The sequence below is a fragment of the Capricornis sumatraensis genome, chromosome 5 (genome assembly GCF_032405125.1).
Source record: "Capricornis sumatraensis isolate serow.1 chromosome 5, serow.2, whole genome shotgun sequence".
Classification (NCBI taxonomy): Eukaryota; Metazoa; Chordata; class Mammalia; order Artiodactyla; family Bovidae; genus Capricornis; species Capricornis sumatraensis.
Window position 1 is genome coordinate 95,569,242 of NC_091073.1, and position 19,911 is coordinate 95,589,152.

At 37.0% G+C, this 19,911-nt stretch overlaps 1 protein-coding gene across 2 annotated transcripts in view; it reads right to left on the reverse strand.

The window, feature by feature from the left end:
* GRM8 (glutamate metabotropic receptor 8) overlaps positions 1–19,911 on the reverse strand; it is an 860,517-nt gene that overhangs the window by 187,654 nt on the left and 652,952 nt on the right. The window lies entirely within an intron of this gene.

Genomic DNA, 19,911 nt, shown 5'->3' on the forward strand with positions numbered 1-19,911 from the left:
TAAGAAAAAAATAGTAGATAAAAATATATTGTGCATAGTAAGAGATATGAAGATTACAATCCATACAAGGTCATTCTTGATAGCATAGTATCTCTGACATGAAAAGAAGCCCAGATGTACATTCAAGAAGACCTGCCTCATTACACACATTAGAAAGTAAATGATGAGCATCCAAGTTAGGCAAAGTATATAACAGTTAAATAAATACAAGTTAATAGGCTAGACAGCTAATACCAGCTACAGAGAATGACAGTTAATAGAGAAGAGTGTAAATTCCTCGAAGCATAACAGCTATTGTACAATGCAAACTATGATCAGTAACTCAAAATGTGGCAGGGGAACGTCCCAGACAGTTGCCCTAGAGTTTTACTTTGTTTGGACTTGAAGGCCATCTAGATCGATAGCCCCATTCAATGTTTCTTCCTGGCTTCTCTGGTGGTCCAGTGGTTCCATGCTTCCAATGCAGGGGGTATGGGTTCGATCCCCGGTCTGGTAACTAAGATTCCACATGCTATGCGATGTGGCCAAATAAAAATAATAATAATAACAGTATCACTCCTAAGATGCTGCTTTTGCTACCTCTGCCCAAGAATTTATCAACATGGGCTACTGTTTGGACCCTCTTAGGGGCGAGGCAGTGATCACTGAGAAGTCCCACCTCTGCTCAAATCACAGAAGACCCCCCAATTCACTGTGACAGTGTAATAGTGATGGGGTGGCAGGATGCAAGACAAGTCAGCTTTTCTAAACTACCATTTCTCTCAGAAGCTTTAATCTTTTTCTCTTAATAGCTTCTGCTCACTTTCACTTTCCCTCATCAACTTTTACATAATCACAGGATTTCTCTCTCTCTCCTTTTGTTTTTGCTATTTTCCTCTAATATAAGCATTCAAAAAACATGCAAATATCATTTTTTATTTGGAGGAAAATTGCTTTACAATGTTGTGTTGGTTTCTGCCATACAACAATGTAAATCAGCCATGATGATACATATACCCCCTCACTTTTGAGCTTCCCTCCTCCCCTCATTCAACCCCTCTAGGTCATCACAGAGCACCAGGCTGGGCTTCCTGTGTTATATTCAGCTTCTCTCCAGCTATCTATTTTATGCATGGTACTGTATGTATGTTGATGTTTTGGATTTATAAACTAACTATATATAAATATCATAAAAACATCCCATCCCAAGACCAAATCTCCTTTTATTGTAGAGATAGTAACACAATTGATTGGAGGCAACAAATTTAGTTAACATTTAATATATATTAATAACCCTGGAACTATTTAGTCTTATCAGTCCCCAAAGATCTGAAACCACAGCTCTCCCTCAAACTGATTTTCCACTCCATTCTGTTAAGAAAATCTTAACTTCAACAATAATCACAGGTTTCCAGGATAGGAAATGATCTCGATACCTAATGTTTTCTTGTTCCATCTATAGCCTCAATATCTATATAGAACTTCCTTTTCTCTAACAGTCTTTAGATATTGCTCACATCCCACTCCCTTCTTGCCTTATACTTTGCTATCTTGACAAATTCACCTAAACATTAATCTGTTTCCTTTGTGCCTATCTTGTCTCTGCATGTTCCATTTCCTGAATTTCTTCTTACCCTATACCAGGTTTAGTTTCTATACTATTCAAGAAATTGTCCCCTATTTGCTTTTTCTTTTCCATATTGTACTCCCCAAAAATATATGTACTATTAATACTTATACATTTCAACTCTATATAGTTCTATCGTATAATGAATTTCTTATTCCAGGGGTCCCCCATCTCTGGGACCTAATGTCTAATGATCTGAGGTGGAACTGATATAATAGTAATAGAAATAAAGTGCACAACAAATGTAATGTGCTTGAATCATCCAAAAATCCATTTGCCCCACCAATTCAGAGTCCATGGAAAAATTGTCTTCCAAGAAACTGGTCCCTGGTGACAAAAAGGTTGCGGGCCACTGTCTTATTCTACTTGTGGAGTTTTTAAAGAAAACTAAAAATCGCAAAAGTCTAAAACATTTAACTTATCAAACAAAATGATGAGCTAAAACAGTAACTTGCAAACAAATAAAATCAGAATCACACAGCAGCATTTAGGACACTATTTCAAGGAGAGAAATCTAATAGCCTCTGTTCTCTAATTGTTCAGTCACTCAGTCGTGTTTGACTCTTTGCAACCTCATAGACTGCAGCACACCAGGCTTCCATTTGCTTTACTATCTCCTGGAGTTTTCTCAGACTCTACTCCTTTGAGTTGATGATGCCATCCAACTATCTCATCTTCTGTTGCCCTCTTCTCCTCCTGCCTTCAATCTTTCCCAGCATCAGGGTCTTTTCCAATGAGTCAGTTCTTCACATCAGGTGGCCAAAGTATTGGAGATTCAGCTTCAGCATCAGTCCTTCCAATAAATATTCAGGGTTTATTTCCTTTAGTATTGACTGATTTGATCTTGCTGTCCAAGGGGTTCTCACGAGTCTTCACCAGCACCAAAGTTTGAAGGCATCAATTGCTCAGCACTCAGCCTTTTTTATTGTCCAGCTCTCAAATCTGTGCATGACTACTAGGAAAACCATAGCTTTGACTCTATGGACTTCTGTCATCAAAGTGATGTCTCTGGTTTTTAATACACTGTCTAAGTTTGTCATAGCTTTCCTTCCAAGGAGCAAGCGTCTTTTAATTTCATGGCTGCAGTCACTGTTTACAGTGATTTTGGAGCCCAAGAAATAAAATCTGACACTGTTTTCACTTTTTTCCCTTCTACTTGCCATGAAGTAATGGGACCAGATGCCATGATCTTAGCTTTTTGAATGGAATTTAAGCCAGCTTTTTCACTAACCTCTTTCACTTTCATCAAGAAGCGCTTTAGTTCCTCTTTGCTTTCTGCCATTGTTAGTTACTCAGTGGTGTCCGACTCTTTGTGACCCCATGAACTGTAGTCCACTGGGCTTCTCTGTTCAAGGGATTCTCCAGTCAAGAATACTGGAGAGGGCTGCCATTCCCTTCTCCAGGGGATCTTCCTGAGGAATCAAACCCTGGTCTCCCGCACTGCCGGCAGATTCTTTACTATCTGAGCCATCAATAAGATAGTAAGACTTTCTGCCATTAGAGTGGTATTATTTGCATATCTGAGGTTGTTGATATTTCTCCTGGTAATCTTGATTACAGCTTGTAACTCATCCAACCTGGCTTTTCTCATGATGTACTCTGTATGTAAGTTAAATAGGCAGGGTGATGGTATACAGCCTTGATGTAATCCTTTCCCAATTTTGAACCAGTCCATTGTTCCATGTCTGGTTCTAACTGTTGCTTCTTGACCTGCATACAAGTTTCTCAGGAGACAGGTAAAGTGGTCTGGTATTCCTGTGTCTTTAAAATTTTTCCACAGTTTGTTGGGCTTCCTTGGTGGCTCAGATTACAGTAAAGAATCCGCCTGCAATGGGTTTGATCCCTAGGTCAGGAAGATTCCCTGAAGAAGGAAATGACTATCCACTCCAGTATTCTTGGCTGGAGAATTTCAACTCATTTTCTGTTCTCTGGAATCTTCTTAAAATTTGAACACAGTGTGAAATCTTGGATGAGATACCTGGCATCTACAAACACTGTTAAGGGCCCAAGAGATTGGCACAGCATGGAGGAAAGAGCACTGTTATGAGAGACAAGGGCTGCTCATTCATGCTCACTTGGCTTCTGCATGTATTTTCACAACTTTATATCTCTTTTCTTCAGTTGTCACATAGGGACTTAACAACAAAGATGAACATATTTAGAAGTCTCAAAAATCTATATGCATTTAAATTATTATTAGTTCACATGGGAAATAACTTTAGATATAAATCAAGAAATAGGGAATTGGGGAATAAAACAGGAGCTCTCCTATCTCTTAGCTATTCATTAGATACACAAGTGGAAACCCCTGTGTCACAACTGATCAAAATATTTTCTTACTCTTAGTGACCCTGAGCAGTGGTTGCTATTGTTTTTGTTCAAGTCCAGATCTTCTGAGACCCCATGGACTGGAGCCCACCAGGCTCCTCTGTCCATGGGATTTCCTAGTCAAGAATACTGGAGTGGGTAGCAATTTCCTCTTCCAGGGGATCTTCCCAACCCAGGGACTGAACCTGCATCTCCTCCATTGGCAGGTGGATTCTTTACCACTGAGTCACCAGGCAAGCCCCAATCCTGAGCAGGCTAATTAAAATGGGAATAATAATAATATTTTTCTCATAGAGTTGTTATGAAACTTAAATACTTTTCAAGTACAAAGAACAATGCAGATGGTAATTAAATATTATGATAATAATGATGATGATTCACCCCATATGTATTCTCAGCAGACACCAATGCAGAGTAATAGATAAGATAATGAAAATCCTTTAAGTAATGTCTAGACAACGGATTATGGAAATTCAATGGGTAAGAGATTACAAGATGACAATATATATATAAATATATGTGTATATATATATATACAAGTTATGAATTTCACATTAATATCAAGTCCTGACTTGATACGACTTTAAAATTCTGATATCATATACTCTGTGAATAAAGGAATATTTATTTTTTTCTAACTTTCCCAATGTTGTCATATTCCTCATTTAATAGATCCTTATCTCCTACAACAGCCTCCCAGTGTTTTAGGACAATGTCACTTGTGTAACATATTCTCATGAATATACTCTGAGTTATAAATAATTCCTAGTGTACCAGCTGTTTCCATATCTCTTTTTCCAACTTGGAAAATTATATTGGAAGTCAAGTGAATTAGAACTATATTATAAAAATAATTGCCCAACTTAGATTGTTGTTGCTTAGTCACTAAGTTGTACCCCACAGACTGTATAGTCTGCAGGCCCCTCTATCCATGGGATTTCCCAGGCAAGAATATTGCAGTGGGTTGCCATTTCTTTCTTCAGGGATCTTCCCATTCCAGGATTGAACCTGTGTCTCCTGCATAGGCAGGCAGGTTCTTTACCACTGAGCCACCACGGAAGCACTCCCCACCAAACTTAGATAATTCAACCATGCAGGCCAGGAGGCAACAGTTAGAACTAAACATGGAACAACAGACTGGCTCCAAATAGAAAAAGGGGTACATCAAGGCTGTATATTGTCACCCTGCCTATTGAACTTATATGCAGAGTACATCATGAGAAATGCTGGGCTGGAAGAAGTACAAGCTGGAATCAAGATTGCCGGGAGAAATATCAATAACCTCAGATATGCAGATGACACCACCCTTATGGCAGAAAGTGAAGAGGAACTAAAGAGCTGCTTAATGAAAGTGAAAGAGGAGAGTGAAAACGTTGGCTTAAACCTCAACATTCAGAAAATGAAGATCATGGCATCTGGTCCCATCACTTCATGGCAAATAGATTGGAAAACAGTGGAAACAGTGTCAGACTTCATTTTTTGGGGGGCTCCAAAATCACTGCAGATGGTGATTGCAGCCATGAAATTAAAAGACACTTACTCCTTGGAAGGAAAATGACCAACCTAGATAGCATATTCAAAAGCAGAGACATTACTTTGCCAACAAAGTCAGTCTAGTAAAGGCTATGGCTTTTCCAGTGGTCATGTATGGATGTGAGAGTTGGACTGTGAAGAAAGCTGAGCACCGAAGAACTGATGCTTTTGAACTGTGGTGTTGGAGAAGACTCTTGAGTCCCTTGGACTGCAAGGAGATCCAACCAGTCCATCCTAAAGGAGATCAGTTCTGGGTGTTCATTGGAAGGACTGATGCTAAAGCTGAAATGCCAATACTTTGGCCACCTCATGCGAAGAGTTGACTCATTCAAAAAGACTCTGATGCTGGGAGGGATTGGGGGCAGGAGGGGAAGGGGACAATGGAGGATGAGATGGCTGGATGGCATCACCGACTATATGGACATGAGTTTGAGTGAACTCTGGGAGTTGGTGATGGACAGAGAGGCCTGGCACGCTGTGATTATTCATAGGGTTGCAAAGAGTCGGACACGACTGAGCGACTGAACTGAATTGAACTGATAACAAGTTATAATAAATTTGGCATTTCATGAAAAGGCAGTATACTAAATTATAAACACTATAAATAAGTAAATATATTCATATACACTAAATTATAATGTACTATAAATGTGGGTTTGGGAGCCAGATCATTGGATTCCAACCCCAGCACTGGCACTTATTAGACAGATGATCTCAGGTTAGTTACTTTATTTCCCTGTACCTCATTCAGCTCATTTTTAAAATGGACTAATTTTACTTCCCACCTCAGAGGGATATGTGAGGATTAAACGAATCAATATACAAGAAATATTCAGTAAATAGTAAGTGTTATACAAATATTAGCTATTATTGTCCTTATTGTTTTATGGCAGTGCTCTGTTTGAGATCCAGGGTCTATATGTGAACAGAAAACTCAGTGAGCTGGTATGGCTTATCTGAAGTCACTCTTTCTAATTTTTGTTCTCCTCTTCCGACACAAGGTCACATATACTTAAAATCTAGTTCTTTAAGTTCATCATACTCTTTCTCATCATCCTGTTTTACACATGTTATTTTCTATAAGTTTTCTTACTCCTTTGTTCTAACTCTTCCTCTCTTCTTCTCTGTATATTTCCTTCAAGATGTGTATTAAAGGCATGCCTGTAAGGAACCTTATCTTCTAAACCTGGAGCAGGGCTCCAAGGCCTCTTCATGTTTTGTCCTGGTCTCTCATGCCACTACCATCACTACCATCCATACACTGTACAATCATCCCCATCCCTAATCAAAATATCCATCCAACAGATATTCATTGAGAGCTTATTATGTGCTCAATACTGGGTAGATCCTCTGCCTTCCTCACAAAACTGTAGTCTCCTTAATAAAGGCAGATTGCATCTCTTATTGTGGGCACTGCACCAAAGACTGTTCAATATTTAGTATGCAAACAGTAAATTACATGAAAGAAGCACCCACTAATCATCCCAAACAAATCCATGTTCACCCCCTTTGTAACATTATAACTTCACTTATATCATCTTTCATTTTTTTATAGTAACAAATGAAGGGACCAAATCAGTCCTTTTTTCACTGTCATTGGTGTAGTGTTAGAAACTTCTTTTGCAACTTGTTTTATTAATCTGATTTCTGATATTGGGCTAGGTTTGCAGTTGAATTACTTCAACCCTTTCAGCCAAGAACTGATTCAATTCATATTGGTTTATTTCAAATAATTGCCCTGGTACTGTGGTCTGTGTAACAAAGAACACCTAGAGTAGCCATGAGGGGCTATGGTGGTGGTGGTTTAGTCGCTCAGCTGTGTCCGACTCTCTGCAGCCGCAAGGATGGTAGCACACCAGGCTCCTCCGTCCATGGGATGTCCCTGGCAAGAACAGTGGAGTGTGCTGCCATTCCGTTCTCCAGGGGATCTTTCTAACTCAGGGATTAAACCCGGGTCTCCCATATTATAGGAAGTCTCCTGCATTTCTGGAGGAGTCTTTACTGACTGTGCCACCAGGGATGCCATGAGGGGCTATGTTGTTTACTAATTTCTACAAGTAGAAACTTAAAAGGTCATCTTTAGTACTGAGACTGGGCACCTTGAAAAACAGAATTAAGTGGGATTTTGTCCAGAAAAAAAAAATCTTGATAGTATAGATTTTTCAATATATCCATCAATGTATTATGTTTTACTAAAAACACAAGAAATACAAATATTTTTAGGCTAAATTCATACATATATAGTAAACTATGCTTTAGGAAATTTTCCTGTGTTTCTTTCCATCCTAGACTTTATTTCAGAAATTTTGAAGTGCACCAATTTTTTATATACCCTTCAATCAATGTGGGCTAGGGGAGAAATGAAACCAAAGAACATGGAGGCAGAGGGAACTTTTACAAGTCAGATACTGCTCTCAGAGTCTCTATATCACCTTGGATATTTTCTGCATGGAAAAAACTTTACTTTGATTACTAGGCAAGTCACACTCCAATGTGCTTTTGTAAGAAAAATGATCCAACCAATGAAGATTTTATTTGAAAATGTTGACTCTGTTGAATATTGTTCTGGGGAAGAGTATGCACTTGGGATTTGGAAACTGGGGTTTGATTTCTCACTTTGCCGGTTACCTGTGTGATCCAGGCAAGGTATTCTCCCAAAACCTGTTCTGTCAATTGTCAAGAGAACATTATAACCCCAGCCCTCCTGGGCTATTACAAGGGTTGCATAAGACGATGCACTTCAAGCACTCAATGTTTGACTGGCACACAACAGGTATGCAGTAGATGAACGCTATCATATCATTATCCATTCCTTTGCTTACACTTATGCTCCCTTGGTCTACATTTTCTTATTTCCACAATGCAAAGAGCAATGCAAGAGTAATTCATTCACCTTTATGTGTATACATTATAAATATATTTATAAGTATAAGGCACTCAGTGTATAGTATAGTCATGTTTATCGCTTTGCTTTCTCTTCCTTGCTACAAAACTATCCATTTTTCTTCTCATAACCACCTGTGCTATTTGGTAAGCAGAAAAATTAAGAAGGCTAAAAATAAAATCAGTTAACGTATTAATTTTTAGCACCCTTAAAAAAGAATATATGAGATGGAAGTCATTGACTAAACTGCCAGAGGAAATAGCAACTTGCAACAGAATCTCAATTATTCATGCTTTCCCTTTTCTTATCTAATTTATTTTTATCAAGTGTTCATGGCAATCAATAAAGAGAACTGTATATTTGAATTAGAATCATACTAGAGTTTAATTATTTAGTGATCAGTCAGACTACTCTTACATATCTGTTACTTAGCCTTGGTTCATTAAAAACTTTAGCATTTGACTCACTATATTCCCTTCCATCCATATTTCTGTTTATCATTTCTGGTGGCTTCATCATACACCTGAATGACTCCGCATCCTGGCCTCTACATTAGCTGACGCTTACACTTCCAGTTTTCATTCTTTTCATGCATCTCACCAGCTGCTCTCTTGATAAGACTCTACACTCACTAACTACTGCATCTCCCAAACTTTGCTCTCTGTATCCTGCCTTCCACCCTCACTGCAAAAATTCTATGAGCCCCTAAATTTATTGATTCTTTTATTACCCCAATTTCTCATTATATTTCACCCCCATGATAATTTCTCTTCCCTCCTAGTCTTCATAGATTTTCCTTGCAAATGCCCTCTGTGCTTACTTCTCCCTCTGTCCGATTTTATTCCTCTGCCAAAACACTCAAGATTGAACTCAACTGTATATCCTCTTTTTTTTTTTTTACACAAGCAGCTCAATATTGCTAAAAAAAAAAAAAATCATGCAACTGGCTGGTAAAGTCAGGACCAGATTGAAGCACGTGAGATGCCTGGGGCGTGACTCTGAGTTTCAGTGCCTCCTTCAATTCTGCACATTAGGTGTCCCATTTGCCTTATCTAGTCCCGACCCTGTGCTCTGCTTTTACTTTAAATGCATGGCCTCAGGGATTTCCCTGGTCATCCAGTGGTTAAGACTTTGCCTTCTAATTCAGGGGTGTCGGTTTGATACCTGGTGAGGGAGATAAGATCCCATGTGCCTCCCAGCCAAAAAATCAGAAACAGGAAACAGAAGCAATATTGTAACAATTTCTATAAAGGGGGGTTCAGGATTGGGAACTCATGTACACCCAAGGTGGATTCATGTCAATGTATGGCAAAACCAATACAGTATTGTAAAGTAAAATAAAGTAAAACTAAAAATTAAAAAAAAAATGGTCCACATCAAAAAGAAAAAAAATCTTAATGCCTGATGTGACCTCAGATTCAAATATGTAGTCAACACTGTTCTGTGTTGATCCTATCACACTTCCCCCACTTCTGGATGACTGACTGTTTCATGCCTCACACATCCAACATCTTCTACCCCTGCCACTTCAGCTCATCTCAGACTTTCTCACTGAAAAAAAAAAAAAAATAGCATCAATAAGACAAAGACTCCCTCCTCATTCCCCCAGAGAACCTACAGCCTACCTGTATCTATGCTCAAATGATCCCTCCTGCTGAAACACACAAGCCCCGATCCAATCAAAGGTGTGTTCCTCCACTGGTGCTAGGACCTCCTTCCCTCTCACTCTCCAGGCACTTTCAGTCTCATCTTTTTGTTCTGTCACGTCAATAGATTTAGACTGCCTGTGGTGGTCCCTTCAGTTTACAATTGAGTTCTCATAGCTCTCATGTTAAAAAGAAAAAAGAAGAAGAAGAAGAAGAAGCAAGCCAATAAATCTCATTATAACCTTACAGTTTCATTTATCCATTCTCCTTAACAGTTAAAAAGAAAGTTTTTTTGAATGAGCTGTCCTCACATTCCATTTCCTTACTTCCTATTAACTCATCAGACACTGCTAACTTGACATATAACCCCTTAGCTCCACTGATGAGTCTCAAATGTATACATCTAGCCCTGAGCATAGATTTATCCAATTACCTGTATCTCCACTTGGTTTTCTGATAACCATCTTCCACTTTATCTGTCCAAAAACAACACGATTTTTTTTTCATTTCCAAACATGTTTGGAAATGTTTTTCCCAGTTAACAGTTAAAATGTTTTTCACAGTTTTTCCCCTCTTAATGAGGAACTGAGGATTGTCTATCCATTCAGTCAATTGGAAACAAGTTAAAACTACACATATAATGGTAAAACACAAAAAGTGAACAAAAATTGTGGACTTTAGCTAATAGCAATGTGTCAACACTGGTTCATTAGTTGTAATGAATGTACTATATTAAAAACATGAAGAAAGTGAAGAGGAACTAAAAAGACTCGTGATGTGGGTGAAAGAAGAGAGTGAAAAGGCTGGCTTAAAACTCAACATTCAAAATCATGGCATCCAGTCCCATCACTTCATGTCAAAGAGATGGGAAAAAAATGGAAATAGTGACAGATTTTCTTTTCTTGGGCTCCAGAATCACAGTGGATGCTGACTGCAGCCATGAAATTAAAAGACACCTGCTCCTTGGAAGAAAAGCTATGACAAACCTAGACAGCAGAGACATCCTTTTGCTGATAAAGGTCCATGTAGTCAGTTATGGTGTTTCCAGTAGTCATGTAGTATGGGACAGTTGGACCATAAAGAAGGCTGAGTGCCAAAACATTTATGCTTTTGAACTGTGGTGCTGGAGAAGACTCTTGAGAGTCTCTTGGACTGAAAGGAGACCAAACCAGTCAATCTTAAAAGAAAACAACCTTGAATATTCATTGGAAGGACTGATGCTGAAGCTGAAGCTCCAATACTTTGGCCACCTGATGCGAAGAGCCAACTCATTGGAAAAGACCTTGAGGCTGGGAAAGATTGAAGGCAGGAAGAGAAGGGGGTGACAGAGGTTGAGATGGCTGGATGGCATCAATGACTCAATGGATATGAACTTGAGCAAACTCCGGGAGATAGTGAAGGGCAGGGAATCCTGGCATGCTGCAATCCATGGGGTCGCAAAGAGTCAGAAATGACTCAGTGATTGAACAACAACAACACTAATACAAAATGTCAATTACTGGAGAAAATGTGTCTTTGAAGGTATGAAATAAGTGAACTTTCTATACTGTCTGCTCATTTTTTTCTATAAATATAAAGTTATTCTTTAAAGAAGTTTGAGGAACTCTCTGGTGGTGCAATGGTTAGGACTCCATGCTTTCAGTACCAAGGGTGTGGGTTCAGGGAACTAAGATTCTGCAAGCCTCATGGCAAGGCCAGATAAATCAATCATCCAATAAATAAAGCTTAAAAAATTAAAATAAATAAAAATTATTTTCATTAAAGCATTTGTGTAACCTATCATATGTAATGTATTATGATATCAAAATATAACCAATTGCCTGGTGGCTCAGATGGTAAAAAATTTTCCTGCAATGCAGGAGATCCAACTTCGATCCCTGGGTCAGGAAGATACCCTAGAAAAGGGAATGGCACCTCACTCCAGTATTCTTGCCTGGAGGATTTCATGGACAAAGAAGCCTGGCAGGCTACAGTCCATGTATTATACACAGTCAGACACGACTGAGCAACTAACACACACACACACACACACACACACATACACACAAATGTTAATGAGATATTTTACTCATTTTTATATATCACATCTTCAAAATTCTATATATAATTTAGACTTACAGATCATTACATTTGAATTAGTGGTATTTCAAATGCTCAACTGTCATCCATATTTAACAGTGCAGGTCTAAAAGACCCACCCCTGCCTTCACTAGTTTCTCCCCTAAAGAGCTGCAGATCCATCCAAGCCTAACCAGTGGTTCAGTGGATGCCACAACTGGAGATGAGATCCTAAGATAAAATTCAAACTGCTCCAGCAGTAAAAATAAAACAAACAAAAGCCCACATCTAAGACATCAACACATCTTGTCTCCAAAACACGTCCAGAATTGCCCAGTTCTCTCCATTTCCTCTTCTCTGCATTGGTCCAAGCTACAGCTGACCTCTCCCTGATCTGCTAGCTGGTACATGTGTTCAAAGTGACCAACACATAACACATATATATGGAATTTAGAAAGATAGCAATGACGACCCTGTATGCAAGACAGGAAAAAAGACACAGCGGTGTATAACGACTTTTGGACTCAGAGGGAGAGGGAGAGGGTGGGATGATTTGGGAGAATGGCATTCTATCATGTATACTATCATGTAAGAATGGAATCGCCAGTCTATGTCTGACGCAGGATACAGCATGCTTGGGGCTGGTGCATGGGGATGACCCACAGAGATGTTATGGGGAGGGAGGTGGGAGCGGGGTTCATGTTTGGGAACACATGTAAGAATTAAAGATTTTAAAATTAAAAAAAAAAAAAAAAAAGTGACCAACAACAATCCACGCTCCATCCTGTGGCCAGAGTGAGACTGTGAAACACACATCAAATCAGATGGTTCTTCCCCCTAAAACCATGCAGTGGCTTCCCATTCCACTAGAATAAAACACAGAATGTTTATCATGGCCCAAAAGGCCTTGTTAATGCTCCAGTCACTCATTTCCATATTTCCTCTACCCTGGGCTTCTTTCTGTTCCTCAGACGCATGAAATTTGCCCTATTTCAGAACTTGGGGGTTTTTTGCTCTGTTTCTCTCAATTCTCTGCCTCTCTCTCCCTGCTCTCTCTCCCCACAACCCACTCTCTTTCTTTCTTTCTCAAATGTTCTTCTGAATTGGATCTTTGCATGACCCAGGTCCTTCTCATCATTTAACATATTACATATGACTAATGGGCTTCCCAGGTGGAACAGGGATAAAGAAACTGCTTGCCAATGCACAAGACTCAGGAGACGTGGGTTCAGTCCCCAGGTTGGAATGATCCTGTGGAATAAGAAATGGCAACCCACTTCAGTATTCTTGCCGGGAGAATCCCATGGACAGAGGAGCCTGTTGGGCTACAGTCCATGGGGTTGGCAAGCAGTTGGACATGACTAAACACACACACACTCTCTCATACACACACACAGACACACAGTATTAATATAAAATAGATAAACAACATAGACCTACCTTACAGCAGAAAAAACTATACTCAATATTTTGTAATAATCTGTAAGAAAAAATAATCTGAAAGGTTTTCTTTAACTGATTATTTGAGCATGTGAAACTAATAGGACAAGGAATGCAGTCAAATGGGATTTCTAATTCTCTCAGCCAACCCTCCTTCTTGATTTTGTTATCAAGAAACTGAACTGACAATAGTACTTTCTATTGTGGAAATGTCCTTATGATCTTGCATTAAAAGTGTTTTAAAAATGAAAAGTATCATTATCATGAATGAATAGCACTATTTGAGAAGTAGAATTACAACCTGTAATTGCACTGATGGTACTCAAATAAGGTGATTGAATGTTTAATATGAGAAAAGCTCCATTATTTAGTGATATACATTTCAGGGAAGCAGATGAATTAGGAGGTTTAAATAAAATCTTTTCTAAGAAAAGTGACCTGCGAGACGATTAAAATATCAAATGTTTGTTCAAAAGAAAGAAATGGAACGCTCTTCTACTCCTCTATCTTGAGAGTTAGTTCTCTGAGAATATGTAATAAGTAGGGCATTTGTAAGTAATACATTTTAAAAGGAATTTGGAAACATATCAAACTGTGTTGCAATACTCAGATCTCAGTATAGGTTCATTCTCTGACAGAATTCCTCTCTTTTTCCAGAACAAGTTAAGCCCTTTATTGTTTCTATTTGGGAGGCATTTAATACCATATACATACATATATATGTATACATATATATAGTTGGTGACAGACAGGGAGGCCTGGCGTGCTGCGATTCATGGGGTCGCAAAGTCGGACATGACTGAGCGACTGAAATGAACTGAACTGAATTGTATATACATACGTATATATGTATGTGTATGTGTCTTAAGTCTCCGGCATTGGCAGTCAGGTTCTTTACCACTAGCACCACCTGGGAAGACCACATATGACTTCCGTGATAAGATTTAATTAAGCATTTTATCTGTAACAGGGCTACATTTAAGAGTACATTTATGAAAGTGAAGTGCCTGTGTAGGTGAGTGTGTGTGTGTGTACACATGTTCTTGCCCTTTCAAATTTGCTATGTACCAGCAGGAGGTCTCTGAATATCTGGTCCCATGTGTTTTAAATTTGATTTAAAATAGCCAAATGTATCAATTTTTATAATAACTGCTTACTAAGAGCTTTAAAATTTTGCTTTTGATATTTGCATTTTTTTAATCTGCACATAGTTGGCTTATGGTGTGAGGGTGGGAAATAATTTCACCTTTTTCATATGTTTATGTTGATAATCAGCACTACTCCCTTTTTCTAAATGACTGGACAGATGCTTTATACCTAAGTTAAATAGAGGAATGTGTCTCTTTTCTTTGGCCTTTCCCTCTTAGTCCATTAATTCCTTTGTGTGTCTTTGATTCTACATCAGACTGTATGAATTACTAAAGTTCTTTAAGACTGATAATGGTATGACAAGTTCCCACTCCCTGCTCTTTTTCTCAGAAGTATTCTGACTTCTCTTTGCTTTCAACTCTTCTGTACACAATTTAGAACCATTTTTTAAGTTCCATGGACAATTATATTTAGATGATGATTGGAAAAATATATAAAATCTATAAATTAATTGAGGAAGATTTGATATCCTAATAATATCTTCCTATACATAAACATAAGTTGTCTCTCAGTTGTTCAGATCTACTTTTGCAATATTTATGCAGTCTTGTAATTTTCTTTCCATAGCACTTAAACTTTATTTATAGAGTTACTCTTAGGTAATTAATATTCTCTGATGCTATTGCAAATGGTGTCCTAAATTATATTATCTACTATTTGCTGCTAGTATAGAGAATTCAGCTGGGGTTGTTTTGTTTTGCATTAGTCTTTTATTTAGTCTAGGGGTTCTCAGTTGGAGGTGATTCCATCCCCTGGGGTATTAGCAAAGTATAGAGATAGGTTTGCAATCCCAGGTGGTGCTAGTGGTAAAGAACATGCCTGCCAATGCAGGAGACATAAGAGATGGCAAGTTCAATCCCTGGGTTAGGAAGAGCACTTGGAGAAGGGCATGGCAATCCACTCCAGTATTCTTTTCTGGAGAATCCCATTGACAGAGGAGCCTGGCCGGCTACTGTTCATAGGGTCACAAAGAGTGGGATATGACTGAAGCAACTTAGCAACAGCATCAGAGACATTTTTGGATGTTGCAGTTGGGGGAGTGGAACTACTGGTGATTGGTGGAAGAGGCCAGAGGTGCTAATAAACTTTCCACAATGCACAGGGGAGCCACCTTTAATAAAGAATTATCTAGTTCAAAATGTCAGTAATTTTAAGGCTGAAAACTTTTGCAAACTCTATTATACTTCAGGACTTATATCTGAAAATTCTTAAAATTTCTTAGATTTCTATGTGAAGAATCCTGTTCACTGCAAATAATTGAAATTTCATTTTCTCGCTAACAATTCTTATGACTGTAATCTTTTTCTTTCTTCTTTTTTTATTGCACTATCTAGAATATTCAGTGCAACTTTGACATGAAGTGGCAGTAATGGACATCCTATACTGCCAGTCTGAAGTGAATATTTTTCACATTCCTCATTTAGGGTTATGTTTGATCTAGGCATTTTATAGGCATTTCTTTTCTTATTGGTTTAAGTCCCTTTCATCCTAAATGTATTAGGATTTTTATCATGAGTATGTTTTTAATATGAGCTATGTATTTTATGGCATCTTTTAAGACAAAATACTTTTCTTTTAATCTGTTATTGTGATGAATTACATTCATACATTTTCAGTTTTGTCATGGGATGGATCTAACTTGATTTCAATATTTTATTTGCACTGTTGGATTCAATCAGCTAATATTTTGTTTAGAAATTTTATATTCATACTCACACATGAGATAGATCCATAATGTTCCTTTCTTATAATTTCTTTTTTGTTTTGGTTTCAGGGCTATACTGGCCAAATAGAATAACTTGGAAAATATTCCTTTTTTCCCTCTCTCTGCAGGAGTTTTTGTAAAATTGTAATAATATCTTCCTTGAAAGTTTTGTTGAACTCACCTGGAGTTATTTCAGACACAATCAAGAGAATGAATAAGTCAATTGCGGTATGTGAACTATTTATACAATAGAATATTATACTGCAGCCAAAGTGAATGAACTATAGACAGCCATAAACACGGATGAATTTTAGCAATATAATATTGAGTAAAAGAAAGGACTACCAAAAACACATTTTACAAAGGTATACATGATTAGAGGAGAAGGAAATAGCAAGCTACTCCAGTACTCTTGCCTGGAAAATTCCATAGATGGAGGAACCTGGTAGGCTACAGTCCACGGGGTAGCAAAGAGTCAGACATGACTGGGTGACTTCACTTTCTTTCTTTCTATAGTTCCTTTTGGAGAAGGAAATGGCAATCCACTCCAGTGTTCTTGCCTGGAGAATCCCATGGATGGAGGGGCCTGGTGGGCTACAGTCTATGGGGTTGCAAAGAGTAGGACAGGACTAAGCAACTAACACACACACACACACACACACACACACACACACACACACACACACATGCATGATCAGAATTTTTTAAATTTGCATGCTTTTTGGAGAATACTTATGCAAGACATATGCAGCCTGGTGTGCTACAGTCCATGGGGTCACAAAAAGTGGTACATGACTTAGCAACTGAACAACAACAAAAACAAATGCAACACAAATCAATTTAAAAGGTAGGAATGTTGACTGTTCAGTAGGGATGTAAGGATGGATTAGTGACGAAAATATATGTTGGATACTGCTTTGTATCAGTCTGGGCTTTTGGGGGCAGGGGAATATTTTCATAGATGCTTCCTGGATTCTTTGAAGCAATCAAACTAACTAACTAAATAAATGAAAATGGACCTTGCATAGAACAATGATAAGGATGTGTCACTTGCAAAGGAGCCAAGAGGAGAAAAAGACACAAAGAGAAAAGGGAGAGGGTGAGGAAGAGGGGAAGTAAGGGAGCCTCTCTTAATGAATGAAGGAAAGGCAGAAATAATAAATAAAAGAATGAAAGAAAAGAGAAATGCATTAACTATGTGACAAAGGAAGGATATATTGAAGGGCAGTACTTGAACTGTTGTATAATTCCATGAATTAACTGAATGCTATACTTGGCTCTGCTATGATGCCCTTGGAGAACATGAATCCTCCCTGTGGGTCTATGAACCCAGACAAAATAGGTCACAACAGAATTGTCTTCATCTACTTCTTTAAAGCAGCTTTTCTATGCATTTCTAAACTTTATATTTGTCAGGCTTCTGTCAGAATTCCCAGTTTATGAAATATAACTATCTGGGATTAGGATCACATTATATTTTTAAGCCAAAAAGCTTAATTTACTTTTTTATTATGAAGATGTTTCTGAAGAGTAAAATAAAGTTAAAATTCACCTCTTACCAGTTGAGTTATTACTTTATTTCTTGCCGAATATCAAACTGTTCTTTTATCTTGGGTTATATATGCCTTTGTAAAATTGACTGTTTAAAATATCATTAACATACAGTTTTTCAATGTATTTCAGAATTTATATTTTGTTAATATTTATAGAATCACAGAAAGTTAAAGACAGATAATACTACAGGAATAAATGTCAAAGTGTCTAAAGAAATGGATAAAATATCTAATTAGGAGAGATCAACTCATTTCTTATAACAATTTATATATTGAATTTAAAACAAGATATCAAATCATTTATTTATAATGGATCTGATTTTCTGTAATTACACAAACTGTCAATGTATATTATGCCACTCTTATAAATATGAATTGTCTATGTTATCATGGTGATTTGAGGTGTTTCTCCTCTATGCTGTGTGCATAACAATGTGGAGCATAATTAAAAGAAACAATGATATATGTAAGTAAAAAACTGTCATAAATTTAAAAATAAAAGTATAGTTTGACTTTTGTATATCACTTTCAGAAGCTGACCTGTTAAATGGATGAAAACAATAACTATTAAATTAGGTTTTATTTCAAATATATATAAAATACTTATAAAAATTATTTTCTGCTCCAAATTTAATTTGAATAATTATCATAAACTAGAACTCTCAATTCATATTCTCTGATCACTATTAGACAGAAATTTTTAACATAAACTTTAAAAAGATGAAAAATTAAAGCAAGGTAAGGAAGACAAACATCGAAAACCTCTCAAGATTCAGAAAAAAATAATTAAGTGTTCACGTTAATTAATTCTTGAGTCAAAGATAGCTGAAACTAAAATTATAGAGTACTATTTAGGGAATATCAATAAATTTCAAAACTAGAAGACATGTCAAGCCTTCTCTCAGAAAAAATTTAGAGAATTCTTTATTATTGCACATGGCCTATATGAAATATAGAAAAATATTTTTATATTTGTGAAATAATAAATGCCTTTTTAAGCATGACATCAAGCAAAAACTACTAGGGAAATAATTGACAATTTTAATATGCATAATTTTTGTGTATCAAAAATAATTTTAAAGAGAATCAGTCTAGAGACATATAAGAAGGGATTAATACTCTCAATACGCAAGGAATTCTTGAAAATAATAAGAAACCTTTAGCACTCTAGCACAACTGGGAAATGAACAGAAAATCTGAAGGTAAAATATATACAATTACAGTAAATGTGTATGCAATGATCCATCTAATTAGTAATAAAAAAAACATCAATGAGACATGAATGTTCATTTGATCTAAAAATAAATATTATGGGTAAAGGTGGGGTAAAACTGATACTTTCATAGTCTGTGGATAAAAATTTAAATTTACAACCATTCTGGAGGCAAATTTTGAAGATTTAACACACTTGTTCTTTGGCCCAATAATAGACATTTATACCATGAAAATGAGCAGACACAAAGTGTATACGTGTACAGGTATACATGTGTACAGAGACACATGTATAAATACATTAACTGTACTATTGCTTCTGTACTAGGGTAATGGGAAACAGTTGACAATCTAAATGGATGCAGATATATGAATCTTTAGGCCATTTTTCTTTAATACAGGAAAAATAGAAACAATATAAATGTATATCAGTCAAGGCATGGATAAATCATGACACATCCATACAATGGAATATAATGTTGCAGACAAAATCACTTTGGTTAAAATGAAAATAACTTGTACGAAAACAAATGGTTGAGATACTGTTCATTACACTGATATTCTTATATAATTTAACCTTAAATTTTGAAAACCTTTAAATAGCTAAAAGCACATTTTTTTCCAAAAATCATTAGGAATTCTTAAAATAATGTATATTAAAACAATTTCTCCCTTTTTGTAACTATATAGTATATTTTGAGTATGCATATTAACAAGGGATTTAAGTCTCCATTTTACAATTAGTTTAGTTTAGGCTTTGCATCAATAACCAAAGAACAATTTCTCATGTGTTCTGG